Below are 9,187 nucleotides of genomic sequence, written 5' to 3'. Positions count from 1 at the left end.
TCGTCTTATTTTCTATATCCCATGCCTGCTTTTCTTGTTTTGGGAGCTTTAACACTAACTCAAATGAAAGAAAACAATATATTATATAATTTCTTGTTAGTGTGAAATCCACAGAACATTAAATTCAACATTTTAGCATTTTTAAAGTGTACTCTTCAGTGGATATTAGTATACTTACAATACTGTACAACCAATACATCTAGTAAACATAGTACCATTAAGTAGTCACTCCTCATCCCCTTGCACTACCCCAGTCCCTGAAAACCACTAAACTGCTGTCTGTTTTAATGAATTTTTCCATTCTGTATATTTCAGATAAAAGGAATTACATACCACATGGCTTTTGATATCTGACTTCTTTTACTTAGCATGTTTTCAAGGTAGACTATGTTGTAGCATGTATCACTACTTTACTCCTTTTATGGCTAAATAACATTCCATCGCATAGATATACTACATTTTGTTTATCCATTCATCAGGTAATGAGTATTTGGGATTTTCCATCTTTTGACTATTACAAATAGCACTGCTGCAAACATTCATTTAAAAGTTTTTGTTTGAACACCTGTTTTAAATTCTTGTGCGTACACACTAAAGACTGGAATTTCTGGGTCATATGATAATTATATTTTTAACATTTTGAGAAACTACCAAAACTGTTCCAATTTCTCCACATGCTCCCCAACATTTGTTATTTTCTGTTTTTGTTTTTGTTGCAGTTGTTGTTATTATTACTGTGCCAGTGCTACAAAGTATTTCATTGTGATTTGATTTGTATTTCCCTGGTTGCTATTGAGGTTGAGCATGTTTTCATATCCTTATCGGTAATTTTTATATCTTCTTTGGAAAATATCTATTCAAAACCGTTGCCAATTTTAAATTGGACTATTTGTCTCTATATTATTGATTTGTGAGAGTACTTTATATATTGGAGCTACATCTGCCTCATCGGATAAGTTTTGCAAATATTTTTTCCCAATTTGTGCGTTGTTTTTTCATTCTCTTATTACACTCCTTCGATACACAGAAAATTTTCATTCATGTTCAATTAATCTGCTTTTTCTGTTATCATTTCAGCTTTTTGTGTCATATCAAAGAATCCATTGCCAAATCCATAAATATGAAGATTTATTTTTAATTTTTCTTCTAAGAAATTTATAATTTTAGCTCTTACATTTGGATTTTTCATACATTTTGATTTTTTATTATTTTATTAGTATCAGGTATACAATACAATGGTTAGACATTTAAATAAATTATGAAGTAATCCCCTAATTATGCTAGCACTCTTCTGGCACTACAGACAGCCATTACAATAATATTGACTATATTCCCTATGCTGTACTCTACATTCCCATGACTGTTTTTTAACTACTAATTTGTACTTCTTCATCCCTTCACCTTTTTCACGCAGCCTCCCAATACCCACCCCAACTGGCAATCACCAATTTGTCCTCTGTATCTGTGAGTCTAATTTTGTTTAATTCACTTCTTTTGTTCTTTAGATTCTGCATACAAGTGAAATCATAAGGTACGTATCTTTCTCTGACTTATTTCGCTTAGCATAATAACCTCTAGGTCCATCCATGTTATTGCAAATGGTAAGATATCATTTTTTTTATGGGTGAGTAATATTGCATTGTGTATATGAACTATAACTTCTTTATCCAATTGGCTGTTGATGGACATTTAGGCTGCTTCTATATCTTGGCTATTGTAAATTGTGCTGCCATGAATATTGCGGTGCATAGATCTTTACGAAGTATTATTTTGATTTTCTTTGGATAAATATCCAGAAGTGCAATTGCTGGGTCAAAAGGTATATTCATTTTTAATTTTTTCAGCAACCTCCACACTGTTTTCCATAGCAGCTGTACCAATTTGCAATCCCAGTAACAATGTATAAGGGTTCCCTTTTCTCTGCATCCTCGCCAACATTTGCTTTTTGTCCCATCCCTTTTATCCTGATTTGTTTTCCTCCATAGCACTTATCACATTTTAACATATATATATATATAAATAATTATATAAATTAAATTAAATCATATCTAATTTAATATGTAATATATATGTAATAAATATTATATTAAATTAAACAGATCTTTACAAACTAGTATTTTGGTTTTCTTTGGATAAATATCCAGAAGTGTACTTGCTAGGTCCAAAGATTGTTCTATTTTTAAATTTTTAAGGAATCTTCAAACTGTTTTCCACAGAAGCTATACCAATTTGTGATACCATCAACAGTACATGAGGGTTCTCTTTCTTCTACATCCTCACCAACACTGTTGTTTTTTTGATTTATTGATGACAGTCATCTCGACAGGTGTGAGGTGATATCTCATTGTGGTTTTAATTTTCATCTCTCTGATGATTAGTGACCTTGAGCATCTTTACATATGTCTATTGGCCATTCGTATTTCTTTTTTGGAGAAATCCCTATTTATGTTTTTAGCCTACTTTTTAATTGGATCATTTGTTTCTTTGTTGTTGAGTTGTATGAAGTCTTCATATATTTTTCGATATTAACCCCTTGTTAGATGTTTCATAGGCAAATATCTTCTCTTATTTAGTAGGTTGTCTTTTCATTTTGTGGATGGTGTCCTTTGCTGTGCAAAAACTTTAGTTTCATGTAGTCTCATTTGTTTATTTTTCTTTTGTTTCTCTTTTATGAGGAGATATATCAGAAAAAAATTTACTAATAACAATATCAGAGAATTTACTGCCTATGTTTTCTTGTAGAACTTTTATGGTTTGGGGTCTTACATTAGTCTTTAATCTATTTTGAGTTTATTCTTGTATATGGTGTAAGAAGGTGATCTAGTTTCATTTTTTTTGCATGTGTATCCAGTTTTCCCAACATCATTTGTTGAAGAAACTGTCTTTACCCTATTGTATATTCTCTGTTCCTTTGTCATAGATTAAATGGCCGTATAGGCATGGATTTATTTCTGGGCTCTCTATTCTGTTCCATAGATCTATGTGTCTATTTTTATGCCAGTACCATGCCATTTTGATAACAATGGACTTGTAGTACAGTTTGATATCAGGTAGTGTGATACCTCCAACTTTGTTGTTCTTTTCCAACATTGCTATGGCTTTTCCATGATTGCCGTGGTTCCATATAAATTTTTGAATTATTTGTTCTAGTTCTCTAAAAAACTGCCATTGGTATTTTGATAGGGATTGCACTGAATCTATAGATTGCTTTGGGTGGTATGGCCATTTTAATGATGTTGATTCTTCCTACCCATGAGCACAGTAGATGCTTCCATTTATTTCTATCTTCTTCAATTTTCTTAATGACTTACAATTTTTTGATAACAGGTTTTTTGCCTCCTTGGTTAATTTGATTCCTAAAGATTTTATTGTTTTAGATGCAATTGTAAATGGATTGTTTTCTTAATTTCTCTTTCTGATTGTTCATAATTGGTGTATAAAATACAAACAACTTCTGAATAATAATTTTATATCTTGCTACTTTACCGTATTCTTTTATCAGTTCTAACAGTTTTTTGGTGGAATCTTTAGAGTTCTCTATATGTAGTATGCCGTTATCTGCAAGTAATGACAATTTTACTTCTTCCTTTCCGATTTAAATGCCTTTTATTTCTCTTTCTTGTCTTATTGCTATAGCTAGGACTTCTAATACATTGTTGAATAGAAGTGGTGAAAGTGGGCATCCTTGTCTTGTTCCTGATCTTAAGAAAAATGCTTTTTAGCTTTTCCTCATTAAACATGATGTTTTCTGTACATTTGTCATATATGGCCTTTATTATATTGAGGTGTGTTCCCTCTATTCCCACTTTGCTGCAGTTTTTATCATAAATGGATACTGGATTTTGTCGAATGCTTTGGCTCTATTTATTGATAATGATCATATGATTTATATCTTTCAATTTTTTAATGTGGTATATCACTTTAATTGATTTGCAGATATTAAACTAATCTGGCATCCCAGGAATAAATCCAACTCAATCATGGTGTATGATCTTTTTAATATATTGATGAATTCATTTTGCTAATATTTTGTTGAAGATTTCTGTATTGATGTTCATCAGAGATATTGGCCTATAGTTGTTTTTTTGTTTGTTTTGTTTGTTTTTTGGTAATGTATTTGTCTGGTTTTGGAATCAGGGTAATGATGACCTTGAAAAAATAGTTAGTGGGGCTTCCATCCCCTTTAATTTTTTTGGAATAGTTTGAGAAGCATAGATATTAATTCTTCCTTGAATGTTTGCTAGATTCACCTATGAAGCCATCTGGTTCAGGACTTTTGTTATTTAGAAGGTTTTTGATTAACGATTCAGGTTTGTTGATGGTAATCAAACAGTTCAGATTTTTTGTTTCTTCTTGACTCAGTTTTGTGAGATTGTATGTTTTTAGAAATGTATTATTTCCTCAAGATTGTCCAATTTATAGGCATATAATTGCTTGTAATATTTTCTTATTCTCCTTTGTATTTCTGGGGAGTCCATTGTTACTTTTCTTTTATTTCTGATATTATTAATTTGGGTCCTCTCTCTTTTTTTCTTGATGAAGCTGGTTAAGGTTAATCAATTTGTTTATTCTTTCAAAGAACCAGTTCTTAGTTTCACTAGTCTTTTGTACTGTTTTTCTATACTCTATTTTTTATTTCTGCTCTGATATTTATGATTTCCTTTTTTCTACTCACTTTGGTTTTGTTTGCTGTCCTTTTTCTACTTCTTTTAAGTGTAAGGTTAGATTGCTTATTTGAGTTTTTTTTTGGTTTCCTGAAGTAGGCATGTATTGCTAGTCCTAAGCATCTTAGGACTGCTTTCACAATGTCTCATTGATTTTGAGTCATCATGTTTTCATTTCCATTTTTATCTAGGTATCTTTTGATATTTTCCTTGATCTAATTGTTAACCACACATTGTTTGGTAGCATGTTGTTTTGCCTCTCTGTGTTTGTATATTTTCGAGTTTTTTTTTTTCCTGTAATTAATTTCTAGTTTTATACCATGGTGGCCAAAGTAGATTCTTTATATAATTTTAATCTTCTTAAATTTATTGAGATTTGTTTTGTGTCCTAACACATGGTCTATCCCAGGAAATGTTTCATGTGCACTTGAGAAGAATGTATATTCTGCTACTTCGGAGTTAAATGGTCTGAAAATATCAATGAATCTATCTGGTGTAGTTTGTCATTAAGGCTGCTGTTTTCTTGTTGATTTTCTGACTGGAAGATCTGTCCATTTGTGTCAGTGTGGTGTTAAAGTCTGTTACTATGAGTGTATTACTGTCAATCTCTCCCTTTATGTCGGTCAGTAACTGCTTTATATATTTATGTGCTCCTGTGTTGGGTGCATATATGTTTACTAGGGTTATGTCCTCTTGTTATATTGATCCCTTTAACATTATGTAATGCCCTTCTTTGTCTCTTATTAAAGCTTTTGTTTTAAAATCTATTTTGTCTGATATAAGTATTGCTACCCTATATTTTTTATTTATATTTGCATGAAATATCTTTTACCATCCCTTTACTTTCAATCTGTGTGCATATTTGATCTGAAGTGAGTATCTCGTAAACAATATATATATAGTTTCTGTTTTCTTATTGATTCAGCTCCCCTTGTCTTTTGATTGGAGCATTTAATCCACTTACATTTAAAGTGATTACTGATAAGTACAAAGTTATTGTCATTTTATTATTCAAATTTATGGGTTTTCCCCCTTTTTCTTTTTTTCCTTTTTTATTTTATTTTTTTTTATTAAGTTTATTGGGGTAACATTGGTTAACAGAATTATATAATTTTCAGGTATACATTATAATTTGACACCTGTATATTATATAGTGTGTTTACTACCTAATGTCCAATTTCCTTCAACTACTATATATTTAATACATTTTTAACCACTTCACCCAACTCTATCCCCTATATTTGACCCCCTTTACCCCATCTACTTCCTCCCCCTCCCCAACTCTCTACCCTCTGGTAACTACTAGTCCATTGTCCATATCCATGAGTCTCTGTTTGTTTGTCCTGTTCATTTGTTGCTTTTAGGTTTATATTCCACATACAAGTGATATTATTTGATTTTCAACTTTTCCTGTCTGGCTGATTTCGCTTAGCATGATTATCTCGAGGTCCATCCATGTTGTCGCAAATGGCAATATTTCATCTCTTCTTATGGCTGAGTAATATTCTATTGTACTTATGTATCACAGCTTCTTTAGCCAATCATCTATCGTAGGATATTTCAGTTGCTTCCATGTCCTGACTACTGTGAATAATGCTGCAATGAACATCGGTGTGCAAATATCTTTTCGGATATGGGTTTTCAAGGCTTTGGGGTAAATACTCAGTAGAGGGATTGCTGGATCACATTGTAGACCAATTCTTAGTTTTTGTGAGGAACCTCCATACTGTTTTCCATATTGGCTATACCAATTTTCAGTCACACCAGCAGTGTATGAGGGTTCTATTTTTCCCCAAACCTCTTCAGAATTTGTTATTACTTGTCTTGTTGATGATAGCTATTCTAACAGGTGTGAGATGGTCTCACATTTCCCTAATAGCTAGAGATGTTGAGCATCTTTTCATATATTTGTTGGCCATTTGTACGTCCTCTAGGGAGAAGTGTCTGTTCAGGTCCTCTGCCCATATTTTGATTGGATGTTTTTTGCTGTTGTTGTTGTTATTGAGTCGTATGAGTTCTTTGTATATTTTGGATATTAGGCCCTTATTGGAAGTGTTGCTTGTAAATATATTTTCGCATTCGGATGGTTGTCTCCTTACCTTGTTGACGATATCTTTTGCTGATCAGAAGCTTTTTAGTTTGATGTACTCCCCTTTGTTTATTTTAGCTTTTATTTCCCTTGCCTTTGAGGTAAATTTCATAAAATCCTCTTTAAGTGCAAAGTCTTTGACTTTACTTCCAATGTTTTCTTCTGTGTGTGTTATTGTTTCAGGTCTCATCTTCAGGTCCTTAATTCATTTTGATTTAATTTTGGTGTGTGGTGATAGACAACACTCTAGTATCATTCTTTTATAGGTGGCTTTCCATTTTTCCAAGCACCATTTATTGAAGAACCTTTCCTTTCTCCACTGTATGTTTTTGGCTTCTTTGTCAAAAATTATTTGCCCATATAAGTATGGGTTTACTTCTGGACTCTCGATTCTGTTCCACTGGTCCGTGTGTCTGTTTTGCTGCCAATACCATGCTGTTTTGATTACTGTCACTTTGTAGGATAATTTGAAGTCAGGCAGAGTGATGCCTCCAGGCTCGTTCTTTTTTCTCAGGATGGCTTTGGCAATTCGGGGTCTTTTGTTCTTCCATACAAATCTGATGATTTTTTGTTCTATTTCTTTAAAAATTTCCAATGGGATTTTGATAGGGATTGCATTAAACCTGTAAAATGTTTTAGGTAGTATGATTATTTTCACTATGTTGATTCTTCCAATCCAAGAATACAGAATATCTTGCCATTTCATTGTATCTTCGATTTCTTTTAATAGGGTCTTGTAGTTTTCATTATACAAGTCCTTCACATGTTTTGTTAAATTTATTCCTAGGAATTTTATTCTTTTTGGTACAATTGCAAAAGGAATTATTTTTTCCACTTCTTTTTCTGACACTTCATTATTGGAGTATAGAAATACTATGGATTTTTGAACGTTGATTTTGTATCCAGAGACTTTAGTGTATTTGCTTATTATTTCTAGTAGTATTCTTGTGGAGATTTTAGGGTCTTCTATATAGAGAATCATGTCATCCACAAAGAGTGACAGTTTGACTTCTTCGTTTCCTATTTGGATGTCTTTTCTATCTCTCTGATCCGATTGCACTTACTAGGACCTCCAAAGCTATATTGAATAACAGTGGCACTAGTAGACAGCTTTGCCTTGTTCCTAATCTTAGAGGGAAGATTTTTAGTTTTTCTCCACTAAGTATAATGTTGATTGAGGGTTTGTCATATATGGTCTTTATTATGTTAAGGTACTGTCCTATACCAATTTTAAGTGTTTTCATCATACATGGATGCTGTATCTTATTGAAGGCTTTTTCAACTATTGATATGATCATATGATTCTTATTTTTTAATTTGTTTATGTGATGTATCATATTAATCGATTTGCGTACGGTGAACCATCTCTGTGCCCCTGGGATGAAGCCCAATCGATCGTGGTGTATAATCTTTTTAATATGTTGCTGTATTTGGTTCACTAGTATCTTATTTAGATTTTTTGCATCTGCGTTCATGAGAGATATTGGTCTGCAGTTTTCTTTTTTGTGTTATCTTTACCAGGTTTTGGTATCAGAGTAATATTGGCCTCATGAAATGAGATGGAAAGTATTACCTCCTCTTCGATATTTTTGGCAGAGTTTGAGGAGAATAGGCATTAAATCTTCTTTGAATGTTTGGTAGAATTCACTGGTGAAGCCATCTGGTCCTGGACTTTTACTTTATGGTAGGTTTTTGATGATTGTTTCAATTTCCATAGTGCAGACTGGTCTATTTAAATTTTCCAGATCGTCTTGATTCAGGAAGATTATAGTTTTCTAAGTACTGGTCCATTTCTTCTAGGTTATTAAATTTGTTATTGTATACTTTTTCATAGTATTTTTGCATGATTCTTTGTATTTCTGTGATGTCAGTTGTAATTTCCCCTCTTTCATCCCAGATTTTGTTTATTTGTGTCCTTTCTCTTTTTTCTTTAGTGAGTCTAGCCAGGGGTTTGTCATTTTTTTTTAACCTTCTCGAAGAACTAGCTCTTTCTCGTATTTATTTTTTCTATTGTTTTTTGTTGTTGTTGTTTTAAATTTCATTTATTTCTGCTCTAATTTTAATAATTTCTTTTGCTGACTTCGGGCTTCATTTATTCTTCTTTTTCTAGTTTTTTAAAGATGAAGCATTAGGTTGTTTATTTGGACTCGTTCTTGGTTTTGGAGATAGGCCTGTAACGATATGAACTTTCCTCTTATGACCACTTTCGCCGTGTCCCATAAATTTTGATATGTTGTACTATCATTATCATTTGTTTCTCTCTATCTCTTGATCTCTTTTTTTATTTTTTCCTGGACCCAGTTATTCTTCCATAGCATGTCGTTTAACCATATATTTATGGTTCTTCCTGCTTTCTTTTTGCAGTTGATCTCTAGTTTCAAAGCATTATGATCAGAGAATATGGTTGGTATGATTTCAACCCTCTTATATTTGT

This window comes from Pteropus medius, unplaced genomic scaffold (genome assembly GCF_902729225.1).
Source record: "Pteropus medius unplaced genomic scaffold, Ma_sr-lr_union100, whole genome shotgun sequence".
Classification (NCBI taxonomy): Eukaryota; Metazoa; Chordata; class Mammalia; order Chiroptera; family Pteropodidae; genus Pteropus; species Pteropus medius.
This window is presented reverse-complemented; position numbering follows the sequence as displayed.